Here is a 13,944-nt window from a genome sequence, read left to right on the forward strand (position 1 = left end):
AAGAAGATCGACAAGCAGAAGACCGACCCGACGGATGAAAGCACCGACGCCGAGGATGCCGAAATGGGAAAAGGCTGTGTAAGTATGCGGTAGTGACGGACGTTAGGGTGCGAGTAAGGTAAGTGGGGATAGGGGTGGGTTAAGTGAGTTAGGGTTAGGGAGCGGGTCAGGTAAGTGTGCGGTAGTGATTGTGTTTGGGTTAGGGGCGGGATAAGTGAGTTAGGGTTAGGGAGCGGGTCAGGTAAGTGTGCGGTAGTGATTGTGTTTGGGTTAGGGCGGATAAGTGAGTTAGGGTTAGGGAGCGGGTCAGGTAAGTGTGCGTAGTGACGGACCTTAGGGTTAGGGTTTGGGTCAGGGTTGTAGGTAGTTGTGTATGTGTGGTTTAGTGTGGGTTTGTAGGGATTTTGGTGTGCTTGTGTTGTGTATGTGGTTTTTGGACGGGGAATGTGTTTTGGTTGTTGATTGTGGTGTGTGAAGTGTATGAGGTTTCGTGTTTGTGTACCGTCGGTTATTTCGTTGTCGGGCATGTGGGATTTCGTGTTTTTGTACTGTCGGTTATGTGGTGTCGGTGATTGCGTTGTCGGTGTTGTGGTGTTTCGTTTATGTGAGGTAGAACCATATATATATATATATATATATATATATCTCCATTAAAGATTAGAGGACCAAGAATAGATCCTTGTGGGACACCTATTGTGTTGGGCAGTCGTGGTGAGGTAGCCCCTTGCCATTTTACTGACTGCTGTCTGTTAGTGAGGTAGCTGTGAGACCATTTAATAGTGGGGAATGAAATCCCTAAATTGGTGAGTTTAGACAGAAGTCCAGAGTGAGGAACCATATCAAAAGCTTTAGAGAGGTCAAGAAATAAAGCCGATAGAGTTCGTAAGAGTCTCTTGCTTGATTTACATTATCAGTGAATGACAATAGGGCTGTGGATGTACTGTGACCAGGTTGGAAGACTTGCTGGGTAGTGGAGATCAGGTTATGTAAACGGTTTTGCTGTAGTTGATGGTGAATGAATTTTTCAAGAATTTTGGATAGGGCAGAGTATGGCATTAGGCCAAAAATCTTTTACTTCACTTGAATTGCCACCTCTATGCAGTGGAAATGTGTAAGATTTTTTCCATAGGTCGGGAGCATGAGATTCTGCTATGAATCTGCTAATACGAATTCAGATAGAATATGCTATGGAATCAGTGACAAGTTTTAGGCATTCAGGGGGCGATTATCCAGAGATGATAATGAGCATGGTTTAAGCTTGAGTAGTAGTTTTTTGATAAGAGATGTAGGTACAGGTTTGAAGGAAAAAGGGGAGGGGCTGGAAGTGTAAGAGAGTGAAGATGGATAAGATGATTTACAGTTAAGTATGATGTTCTTTGTGTTTCACTGTTGCAGTCATTACATCTGGATAATCTGCTTACAGGTTGCCCTCAGTTGGCCTGATTAACAAAGTCTTGGGTCCTGCGTCAATTTCTGTTCCTTCTTCCATGACGTCAGGTCGGCAGGGGTATAAAACATGCAGCCGATGCCATTACATCAGTCTTTCTTGTCGTGCAGTGCCCGAAGCAGAAGCAGTTCACAAGTGCCGGTCGGACGACTCCTGAAATTTTCATTTTCGAGTTTCAGAACCAAAGTCTTCAACTAAAAGCTAAGTCCCCCTTTGGGGAAACATATTTTTGCTCCTTTCTGATGTCAGTAAAAGTTAATAATTGCATTACTTGTGGAAAGCAAATACCTCTTAAAGATTTTCATTCATATTGTATTCCTGGCCTAGGCCCTGACCATGACGTACCATGCTGTCGGTTTTGTGCTTTATTTAATCAGCGCACTATCCGTCGTCAGTATATTTTTGCCTCTAAGTATTTCGGTTCTCAGTTTAATTATCCAGAAATGTCATCGGTTAGCCATCTGACTTCCGGGATTCTGAAAAAATGCAAAGATAAAGACAGAGACAGGCCGCCGAGGTCCAAAACTGCTGACAACGGTTCTCCTAAGCCAGTCACCAGTTTGCCAGTATTCAGTGAGGCACTTTCTCAGCCCCTGATACCTGCTACTTCTGATTCACAAGCCTCTACTGAGACCCATTTGGAGTCCGGTATGCAGTGAGATACTTCAACTATGGAACCCACGGATGTCTCTACCTTGGATGGGTCAGGAGCCGCTGTGCAGGCACCAGCTTCTGAGGATGTATTCAGGCCTACAGACTTGCATATTAAATCGATGCCTCCTTCATTACTAAGGCCTAAATCTCGATCCATGTCTAAAAAACAATGCCCAGGCCACATGCTCAGGCCTCTTTGCCTAAAAAACAAATGATAAAAATGGCAGAAGATCTAATAATTCTAATCAGGGGTAGCCAGCCCTCCCCCTCTGAGCTTGATTATGAATCTTCTGATCAGGATTCTGTTTTTTCTGACTCTTCTGATGACCTGGATTTGTCCTTACCTACTTATAAGGATTCTGATGCAGAGGACTCTATTCCATTTACTTCCCCTCCTGAGGAGTTTTCTTTTGGGGAAACCTTATATACTCTAAGGGAGCATTTTCACTGGGAAAGCCAGGAATTTTCTGATTCAAAAAAGAGGCTTAGGGATTTCCTTCTCCTACCTCAGCACAGGCCATTGGCTATTCCTCCTGTACTAGACATTGTTGATTATGCTTTCTCAGAATCCAGTTTGGCCCCTGATTTCCTGCCTCCTGCTCCCAGTACACCTGATAGATACTACAGGGTCCCTGAGTCACACAAGTTCCTTTTCAAAAATCCTATTGCAGGTCCAGAGACTATTTCACAGGGACCCAAGGTTATTAAGGCTTCTACTGCTAAAAATCCTACCCCTTCTGATAGAGACTCCAGGGCGCTGGATAGATGGTGTAAAAAGGTTTATACTTCAGCAACCTTGGCAATTAGAGCTTTAAACTGCCAATTTCATATGTTAAAATATCAGCAACATGTTATTGGACTGCTTAAACAGAAAATGATATTGATTCCTGACTGTGTGGAAAATAAAGACTTACAGGATTTAATGCATTCTGCTGAACAAGTTGGAAAACATACTTTGCAATGTTTTTTTGATTCTTTAGAGGCGTCTTGCATGGATGCTGTTACTGGGTCTGTGCTTAGAAGGCAAGCTTGGCTTAAGGAGCAATCTTTACCTGATCATGTTAAAGCTAAATTGTTGGATGCTCCTTTAAATTAGGACCGCCTGTTTGGCAACAAGGCTGAAGAAGTTGTTAAAAAGATGGAAGATAAAGCTAAATTTATGCAAACTGTTAAATATTTTTTACAAGTTCAACCTCCTAGATTTAGTAGGCACTGGCCTTCTAAGAATTGGTCCTTTCTAGCACCTTCCAGGTCTTCTCAAGCCAAACCCAGACACAGCAAAAACCCCAGGTTTCAGTCCCAGGGGACTCAAAGAACTAAGCAGTGGGGGGCCTCCACTTCCAAGTCTGGGAATAACAAGACACCTCCTATGATAACCTGTCTCAGTGACTTCCTTTTAAAATTTCCGAGCACTTATCTTCTGACTGCCCCTTTGGGAGGAAAGATTGCTCTTCATGCAAAGAACTGGGAACTCATTACCCAGGACAAATGGGTTTTAAATATAGTGTCCCAGGGATACAGATTTCACTTCCACACGTTGCCAATGCTAAGTGGGTGGCCGAACCTACCCCCAAATCAGTGGGCAGAGGCTCAAAAGCAAGCACTTTCTCTCTTAAGCATGGAGGCTATTCAACTGGTACCAGAATAGGAAAAGGGACAAGGTTTCTACTCCAGACTTTTCCTGGTACCCAGAAAAGACAAATCATGGCATCCAATTATGGACCGGTCTACTCTAAACACTTTTCTGGAGATTCTGAAATTCAAAATGCTGACTCTTCACCAATTACTTCCTATGCTAGGCAAAGATGCCTGTTTGGCAACACTAGGTTTAAAAGAAGCATACCAGCACATCCCAATCAAGGAATCTTGCAGAAGATACCTACGTCTCAAAGCAGGCTACACGCACTATCAGTTCTCTGCACTGCCCTTTGGCTTATCTACTACGCTCAGGGTATTCACAAGTGCCTAGCTCCAGTTATTGCATTTTGAAGGCAAAGAAGTATTCAAATATACCCATACCTGGACAATTGTCTAATTCAGGCAGAAAGACAGGACATACTTTTGAATCATCTGGTGTTTGTAAAAAGGGTTCTAACTTGTCTGGGGTACACCATAAATGAAAAGAAATCACAAATGGTACCCTGTCAACAAATTACATTCCTGGGAGCAAGCTTGAATACAACTTTCCAGATGGCTTACCTCACGCCATAAAAGCAAATTCATTTGACAACCTACTTTAAACAAGTGGCCACAAAAACCCTGCTATCTGCAAAACAAATACTGCAAGCCTTGGGGTTCATGGCCTCCTGCATTTTTCTAACTCCATATGCAAGACTGCACATGAGGAAACTACAGTAGTATCTAAAAAGCCTATGGAGTCAACATTCTCACAGCCTAGAAACAATGATTCCTATCATACCTTGCCTACGCCTAGAGTTCCTTTGGTGGGCAGAGGCTTGCCACCAAAACAAGGGACTACCTTTCACACCACCCCCTGCCACCCAAACCCTAACAACAGATGCATCAGACTATGCATGGGGAGCTCATCTGGCAGGGAAGTGCATTCAGGGCAAATGGAACCCAATTCAAATGCACCTGCATATCAATCAAAAAGAAATATTAGCTGTACAGAATGCTCTGACAGCCTTCAAGGACTACATTCTTCCAGGACAACTAATGGTAAAGACGGACAACACCACAGTTATGTGGTACATAAACAAGCAGGGCAGTACACAACCTTACCCCCTCTGCAGACTAGCCATGGCATTGTGGAACACAGCCTTGAGCTACCAAGTGCACCTACAAGCTCAATTCCTGCCAGGAAAATTAAATACACTGGCAGACAGACTAAGCAGAAACCTCATGGACCCACACGAGTGGAAACTGGAACCAAGGATTTTCAACATGTTGACAAGCGAATGGGGGAGCCCAGATATTGACCTGTTTGCCTCACCTCAGAACTACCAATTGGACAAATTTTGCACAAGGACTCCCCACAAACAAGCCTGGAAAGTGGATGTTCTGTCTTTCAGCTGGAAAAACCTATCAATCTATGCCTTCCCCCCACTGACTCTGCTCTCCAAAGTACTACTAAAAGTCAAACAGAACAAACCAAGGATGATTTTGATTGCTACAGACTGGCCACACCAACACTGGTACCCCCTACTACGCAGTGTGTCACGGTTATCTCCATGGTACCTGCCTCAGACTCCTTCCCTGCTGTCTCAGCAGGAGAACCAGATTCTGCACCCTCAGCTTCCAACACTGAACTTTGCAGCCTGGCTAATTAGTTAAACTCTCCCTTACCATCCCTCAGCAAACCTGTGATGGATGTCATCTTAGAGGCAAGGAGGCCTAGTACTAGAAAATCTTATGCTGAAAAATGGAAAAGATTCTGTGCCTGGAACCAATCTCAAGGGTTGAGCACAGCAGCACCCAATTTACCTCAGATTTTACAGTACTTAACTGAGATGCTTCACAACGGCCTGTCTTTTTCCTCCATTAAAATCCACGACTCAGTCATTTCAACTCATTATAACACAGAACCTCCCCTATTCTCTCATCCACTGCTCAAGCAGTACCTCAGAGGGGCCAAAAATTTGAGAGTACCCAAGAGAGCTCCAACCCCAGCCTGGGACCTTAACTTTTATTTGGAGAAACCCACTCTACCTCCTTTCTAGCCAGCTGCTACTGCAGACTTACAAGTTATTTCTTGGAAAACAGCTTTCCTTTTAGCAATCACTTCAGCTAGAAGGGTATCTGAATTACAGGCCCTTATGGTAGTGGAGACTTTCATCATCTTTCATGCGGACAGGGTGTCACTCAGAACCAATCCATCCTTCATGTCCAAGGTGGTATCCATGTGGCTCTTAATCAGTCCATTCATTTGCCAACCTTCTTTCCCAATCCACAGAACAAAAGGGAATGGATTCTGTATTCCTTGGATGTGCACAGACAATTTAGATTCTACTTGGACAGGACTAAACCTCAAAAAAAAATCTGAACAACTGCTGGTAGCATTTGCTTCAGGGGCAGAGGGGAAGGCTGTTTCAAAACAAACTGTTTCTAAATGGATAAGCCATTGCATTCATTTCTGCTATAAGCACCATGGGAAACCTATCCCCCAGGGGATCAGACCTCTCTCCACCAGGGCTGCATCTACTTCTACAGCCTTTCTCAGAGGCTTTCCTACCAGGGACATCCTAGAAGCTGCTACCTGGAGTTCTGTACATACTTTCACCAAGCATTATCATTTGCCAGTTTTCTCTAAATCCAAAGCTGGCTTTGCCACTGCAGTCGTGCAGGGCCTTGTATCTGGCCCTAATGCTATCTTAACTCCTCCTCACAACCATAGCTTTGGGAATCTACCCAAATGTAATGACTGCAACAGTGAAACACGAAGAACATACTACAGTTGTGTACACATCATAAATGTAGATGTTCGAGTGTATTCACTGTTGCAGTCCTGGTTACTCTCCCTCCTGCCCCCTAACTTCTTTTGACTATACCTCTACCTTCCTTTACTATGCTTAAAAGCCTTTTTGGTGTATTTGCTTTTTTGTTGGAAGTATACCTTTGTGTTTTTATGTTTAATTGCTCCCCATTAGGGAGGCACCTGACATCTGGGGTAAGAAAAACTGATGTAATGGTGTCGCTGCATGTTTTATACCCCTGATGACCTGACTTCATGCAGGAAGGGACCGCAACCGATGCAGGAGCCAAGAATTTATTAATCAGGCTGACTGAGGGCAACCTGCAAGCAGATTACCCAGATGTAATGACTGAAACAGTGAATACACTTGAACATCTACATTTATGGTAAGTGTACACAACTGCACTTTTTCTGGAGTGCTGGGGAAGCTGGTTTCAGGGAGTCAGTTTGTGAGGGTGGGGGTGTGCAGCACGGGTTGCTGGTGTGTTTAGTTATGCATTCTATGAAATAATTGTTAAACGTGATAGCAGTTTGTTGTAGCATATTTTCTGGAAAGGGACTGGGGTTCTTTCTAGTTCCTGTGTTGAGGAGGGATGATATGGAAGCCTAGAAATTTTTAGGGTTATGTCTATAAATGTCTTGAGAAGTAGTCTGGAATTTTTTGCCATAGATGACGTTTCTTTTTTTTTTTTTTTTACTTGGTTACAAAGTTGTCTATATAGTTGTTGTAAATCATTGTCATTTGTGTTCATATTCCATATGCTCCATGCTTAGTCTCTTTCTTTTATGAGTAGTTTGTAGGATTTGGTCAGCCAAGGGGCAAGATTATGTTTAATACATTTTATTCTGTGTGGGACAAGATAACTTAAATACTTAAGAATAGTGTGCTGAATTGCTCGACAGCTTCATTAAGTGGAATAAATTAAAGGAAGGACGAATTTATAGCATTTAACATTTGAATGAAACTATCATGGGTGAGTTTTGTAAGGTTGTGAGTGCATTTAAATTTATGGTCGTTATGTAATCGTATGGAAGTCCTATCTGTATAAGCTGCTGAATGGTCACTTAAAGAATCTAAGAGTGTAAAAGATGAGAAGTAGTTAAAAGGGTTAGAGACTAGTATCTGTTCCAGGATGGATTGCTGAGCATTATTTTTGCTGTCTCTTGTTGGAGAATTGATCAGTTGGGTAAAGCTAAAGAGATTTATGCTACTGGTTGAGTTGCTTGAGGACAGAGACTGCCAGTCTATATTAACATCACCTATTATGACTATTTCTTTATGGATAGAGTCTGAAACCCAAGCTAATATTTCCTCAACAATTGGAATGTTCTGCCCTGCAGGTATGCATATAACAATAAAGCATACATTTTTGGACATATTCATTTTAAGGAAAGAGATGAGAATTTCTGCATTAGAAAAATTATGAATGATGCCTGAAGAGGGGGTATCTGTATAAATGTTTGGGGAAATTAAAGTAATTCCCCCTCCTTTCTTCTGTGTTCTATTCCGTCTAATTATGTTATAACCTGGAGAGAGGACTTCCTGTATCTTTTATTTTAGGGGTTAGCCTGGTTTCAGTGGCAGCAAGGAAATCAGATTTATAGTGGTTAATCCAGACATGGAAGTTGGAGATTTTAACCACCAGCAGGTCCACATAGTCTAGGGCTATAGCAGTCTATAGGCAAAATTATTCCAAGACATAGTACACAGCAAAAACACAATTTATTCACGTAAAACAATACAAAGTTTAGTGTTTTCATCCAACACTGACTTCTTCAGAACATTTAACAATCCTAGTTTCCCTCAATATATACTCTCTAAATAAATAGATAAATGGGCTAATTAATAATGTAATTAACATTTTAAGGAATGCATAACAGTAAAAGCTTCAAAAATATCATATTCCTAAAAATCACATTAAAATATGTTAATCATATATGTGAGAATCACAGTAATAAAAACATCATTGTTATAATTAAAACAAAAAAAGTGATACAATTTAGAAATTATTCACAGTTTTGCTACCCTCATACTAAGCACAGGTTGTATGGAAACATGATCATTTAAAACTGGCTTCACTGTCACATCTAACTTCACTTGCCAGAGGAGTTCCCTGTACTCCAATCTATTTTCTCAGGTCCTTCTCTGGCATTAGGCTGAACAATTTCTAAAATACCATGTACAAATTTCTTAAAACTATCACAGGTTATAGAATGACTATATAGGGCATTATTTAAATTGGCCTTTTTCAGAAGTTGGAGATTTTATTTCTTATTCTCCTGAGGTTGGTGGTAATTATCTTCAGAGTTTTAGGTTGTTGTTTGCGGATGACAGCATATGTAACACCTGGGTTTGGGTGGATGTCTGGGCATTGAGTGATGATATTAAAGGATGGATTTAATATTTTGGGGAGGCAATTTGGGATGAAGATTACATTTGATTTGAATTTATGCATTATTTGATTATTTGGGGTTTATAGTATAGGACAGTGGAAGTGGGAAGCAGGCTAGGGGAGATGTTGGAGTAGCTAGGGGGAAACAAGGAGCTGAGTGATGATGTAATGAATGGTATTAGAGGTATGAGAGGTATATTCTGTAGAGGGTTTGCATGTGAAGAGGTAAAGGAAGAGGTGAAGGAGGATAGTAAAGAAAAGTAGGATAACATGACTTAGGTGTAATGAAATTGACTGGGATGGATGGGGAGGAAATGTAGAAAGATGATAGTAGATGCTGAAAGGAAGGGAATGAAATGAAATGCTTAGTAAGCTATGAGGTAGTGTTGTGCAAGTAACTACTTAGAGTGAAGAGATTTGATTGGACTCTGATGCAATGGGTGGAGACTTAGAGTAAGAGGTGTAATTGGACTGTGCTGTAGGAGGTGGGGATTGATGAAGTATAAAAAACAGAGACAGTGGAGGGGTGGGACTTGGGGGTTGGGTAGGTGAGCAGAGTGAAGCCCGACTGTAATGAGTGCTGAATGGAGTGGTGTGCAGTTGAGAGTGCTAAGAAAAAACATCTATGAAAACCAAGATAAGAATGCAAATAATAGAGATGAATGCAGTTGACAGTATGTTGTAACAGCTGAGTCTCTCTATTTTAGATATCCTTATGTCCTAAATAAAAGCCATTATATAATAATAACAGGGGAGAGAGTGTTTTAACAGGTAAGTTAATTTAGGCACAGTAGTCCCAAAACTAGAAGATAAGCCAATTAATCAGTGATGTACTGCACTGCTTCTGCTATATAGAAGGGGGAGAAAAGGGAAAAGAGACCATCAAGGTGTGTGTATGCACATTGGGTCAGCATCTATACAGAGTTCAAGTTATAGTTAAGTACAGGTCTTGCGAATTTACTTGAAAGTTGTTAGTTATTCCATATAGGTTCAAATTTAAAGCATACTTTAGGGTGCATGCAGGCAGTTGCATGGTCTTCATTTTTGCTAGCAGCTGCTTCATTTTTCATCCAAGCAAATTAGAAGCCGTATGTTGAGGAGATGTATTTGTATGACCAGATGTACTGAAAATAGTATTTAATACACAACAGGGCTGACTAGAGTGCACACAACCATAATGGTATGGCAAGGGGAAACAGCCATGCAGAGGAAGGGAAGAGAAGTGTAGTCATTTTTCGTTCATGTTTGGCAGGTCGATTGTCCAGTTTTCACTCAACAAGCCTTCCCAGGTAATCCAAGCTGGCCATGGCTGACCAGTATCTTATTTGCCCAAGGCTGACACCCTCCCTCTGTAGGTCCCTGGCATAGATTGGAGTAGACTGGGTTCTCAACTCACTTATCACTGGCAAACACCCATGCCCATTTGGTGACATTTCTCTACAGCCAGTTTTTATGGCATTGAGTGGCTATCCCTGACATGATGTGCATTCTGGGATCCATGTCCTTTTGTCTTGAGGATACAGTTCACCAAAGTCTTGCCCAAAATGGTTGGTCTTTACAACTCTTCCCCCTATAGGCACCATCTAGAGTCTGAGCTGCTGCCCACAACTCTGTTTTTGGGTTATTAGAAGGTTGAAACATTCAGCATGCTTTGAGGAGATGAATGGAACCCTATACAGGCACTGGCTGAAGGTCAGGATCAAACCTTAAAACTTGTGCATGATAGGGGAAGACTTTAGCTATTATGTCAACTTGTTTCCAGTGCAGAAATATATCAGATGAGATGATGATGATTGGAGCATGAAACATTAATTTCAGAAATGGTAACATCTAATTTGAATATCAGGTTCAGTTTTGGTTCCCTAAAATGGGTAGTAATAGACAGTACTTAAGCGATATCAAGAGCCTCCATCATGTGGAAGAAGTCCATGCTGAGTTCAACTGAGTTATCATACAAATGAATGTTAAAAGTACTCGATATAACCATTGTTGGTAACCCAGCATAGTGTTGAAGAGAATATCGCTGAACCTCTGAGACCTGAAATCACCAGATGAACAAAAAATGAAAATAATACAACAATTTTCTTAAAACAGGTAAAACAAACGCAGTTTCTATGAACAATATTAATCTCTAAAACAGCTGGCTACCCAGTTTCACTGGTATTGCCTTACCTCTGGTAGTTTTAAAGCAAGGAATTTTGTGAAATGGGAGTGGCATGTTGAATTCTCATATTTACATCAAAATGATTTTCTATAATAAATACCATGCCATCTTGTCTGTTAGTGATGAAGATTTAACTTTCCTGTTACTAATGAATATACAGAGGACACTAATCCTATAGAAGGTTCTCCTTTGGATTGTGCCACATCTTCCTCACAAACATGACTTCCAAATTCAGTAGATGCAGAAAGGAGGCCACTGTTGCAACTAACCAATGACTGCTCACAATCTTGGAATACTGAAAACATAGAGATTCTGAAGATAACTAGAGGAGCTTTAAAATAGTCGGAAGGCATACAGACCATAGAAATCCCCCTACTTTAAGGTAAATATTATGTCACAAGTAGTATGTTTGAAAAACATGTTAAAAGCAGAGTAGTCATTGGTAAAAATGTTCAGAGTTTCTTCAGGATTGTAACAATTAAATTTGGTATTCAATCCCTTTCTAATGCAGTGCCATATTATGTTGGATAATAGTAAAAAAGTTGGGTAAAGACTCTGAAGCTAGATGAAATATTTGAAGAAATTTGTCTAGAAAACTCAGCCCCAACCATCCAGTGCTAAAATATATGAACACACACACATGCACACCCACACGCACACACACACGCGCACACGCACACATAACATAATAAACATAATGGTTTTTATTTAAGACCCGCTAATAACACCATTTGGGATGTGAGTTTGCAGATTTGACTATGAATTTGGGCCATTAAGAGAGTGATGTTTGAAGGGCAAAGATTGTGGTCTAAGTTAAAGAGGTCAATGCTGGGATTAAAAGAAATACATAATGTTATCAGCATAAATATATTTCTTAGATTGTTTATTTAGTAAATTAGTCATTAATAATCATTCAGACTGTAATCGTTACCTGAAATGGTCAGAACCACATGGAAACAAAGCAAGTAGTAAAACTACTGAGGAACTAAGATGTGTCAAGCCGATCATTTCTTTTCTATTTTGTCTTTGTTTTTTGAAGGGTAGGGCTTCCATCCCACGGCCTCTTCTGGACCTGATTTTCTGTCATCCTCTTTTTTTTTTTTTGAAGGTCTTTCTGTCTCTGGATCTGAAAAAAAAATTATTATTATTCTGACTGAGACAGGAACTCAGCCTTATCACTTATCTTTTAGTAGGAAATCCTAACCCCCTTCCCCACGTACATGCACACTCTCACAGACACACTCCTCCCACATGTACTAACACTTTCATTACTTGACCATTTCTCATTTCCCTGACACCAGAGCAGCCTAAAATCTGGTAGGTAAATGAACACAAAATGCCATTTTCATCATCTCTAAATAGCAAAATGAGCCTTTTATGAGGAGGATATGGTATGAATGCAGACCCCCCCCCCCATAGCTATGTGTCATTTTCATGTAAAATACTGGCTGACCATTCCTGGCCCTTCAAGTCTGTCATTACCTGAAGGATTAAGACAAGATGTAATACATCAAACACTTGGGAGTCTGAAACTCACTGTCTTTTCCCATTTCCCAATCAATATGTTCTTTTAGTATGTGTCATGGGCACTCACTGGAGAGCTGGAATTTTTATTTGCTGTCACCAAAACTTTTACAGACAGAAAGGCTTTAAACTGTTTATAGATTTTTAATCACTAGAGATGTGTTTCGTCTCTTGGGAGAAAAAAAAAAGAATGGATTATTTTTTTCACAGAGATGTGAACAAGAGGAAGGAAATGCAGGTATAGAGTCAGGTCTAGCTGGACAGCTGTCTACTGCCATCTGCAGGAAAGCAGATATACTGGAAGAATTAGGAAGCGGACAGCAGTTTTTAAATTCTCTTTCTTGACAACTGTTTTTTTTTTTACTCATAATCACCATGCCTCAACTATGCTGAAAGGAATACTTGCTCATTTTTATCTTTTGTATAATAATGCAATTACAAGTTATGAATGAATAAATAAATAAATTATAGCATTACAATGCACACCTTCACAGCGTTACTTGTCCAAAGAGTCAGTCAATGAAACAACACAATATGATTTGTAGGGATATAAATAATAAGCATGACAAATCTAAAGGCCTAATTGGCCAGTTCTTGCCCAGTCCCACGTAGTCATTGGCTCATAAGGGAAATTATTCAGTATGACTTGAAGTATAGTGCTTTAGAATACACAGTCGTTGTGACAGATAGAGGGAAAATTGTCATGCCATTTGTTTAATAACTGTAAAGAGACAGCTGTTTAGCAGGTTCATGAGTTTGACATGATAAAACTTACCGGCTGGTGGGCAAATTACGTGAAGATGAAACTATGTATTAATTGTATTTTACAGTCATTTGTGACATTCTGAATATTCTCTAAAATTGCATCCTTTTCCCGTTCCTTGTGCTTGAAGTACAATTCCATCATTAGCTGCCACCCATGAACTAATATAATGTAATGATTTCAAACTGATGGGTCAGGAGGCATTGTTTATGTTAGGCTATCAATCTGTGCACATCATGTCCAGCATTAGTCTTTATTCTTTGATTGGCTTTGCATTTTTAAATGCTTGCTGCCTTGCTGCTAAATATGTAGCAATGCTAATCATGTCATGTGATTTTTCTTAAATATTGCACCCCACTTGCAATAAAAAAAGATGAGCAAGCAGTTCTTTCATTTAAACTGCCTTTACTTTCATTTGTTTCTTGTTTTTTTTTTTAAAAATATAATGTTCAGACTGCGATGATCAGAAATGTCCAGTGACCTTACCTTCCTAAAAGCAGAATTTACGTTGCTTCAACACTACTCCAGATTTCAAAGTCAAAGTTAAAGTCAAAGTAAACTTTATTG

The sequence above is a fragment of the Protopterus annectens genome, chromosome 9.part0 (genome assembly GCF_019279795.1).
Source record: "Protopterus annectens isolate FY-2018-M chromosome 9.part0, PAN1.0, whole genome shotgun sequence".
Taxonomy (NCBI): domain Eukaryota; kingdom Metazoa; phylum Chordata; order Ceratodontiformes; family Protopteridae; genus Protopterus; species Protopterus annectens.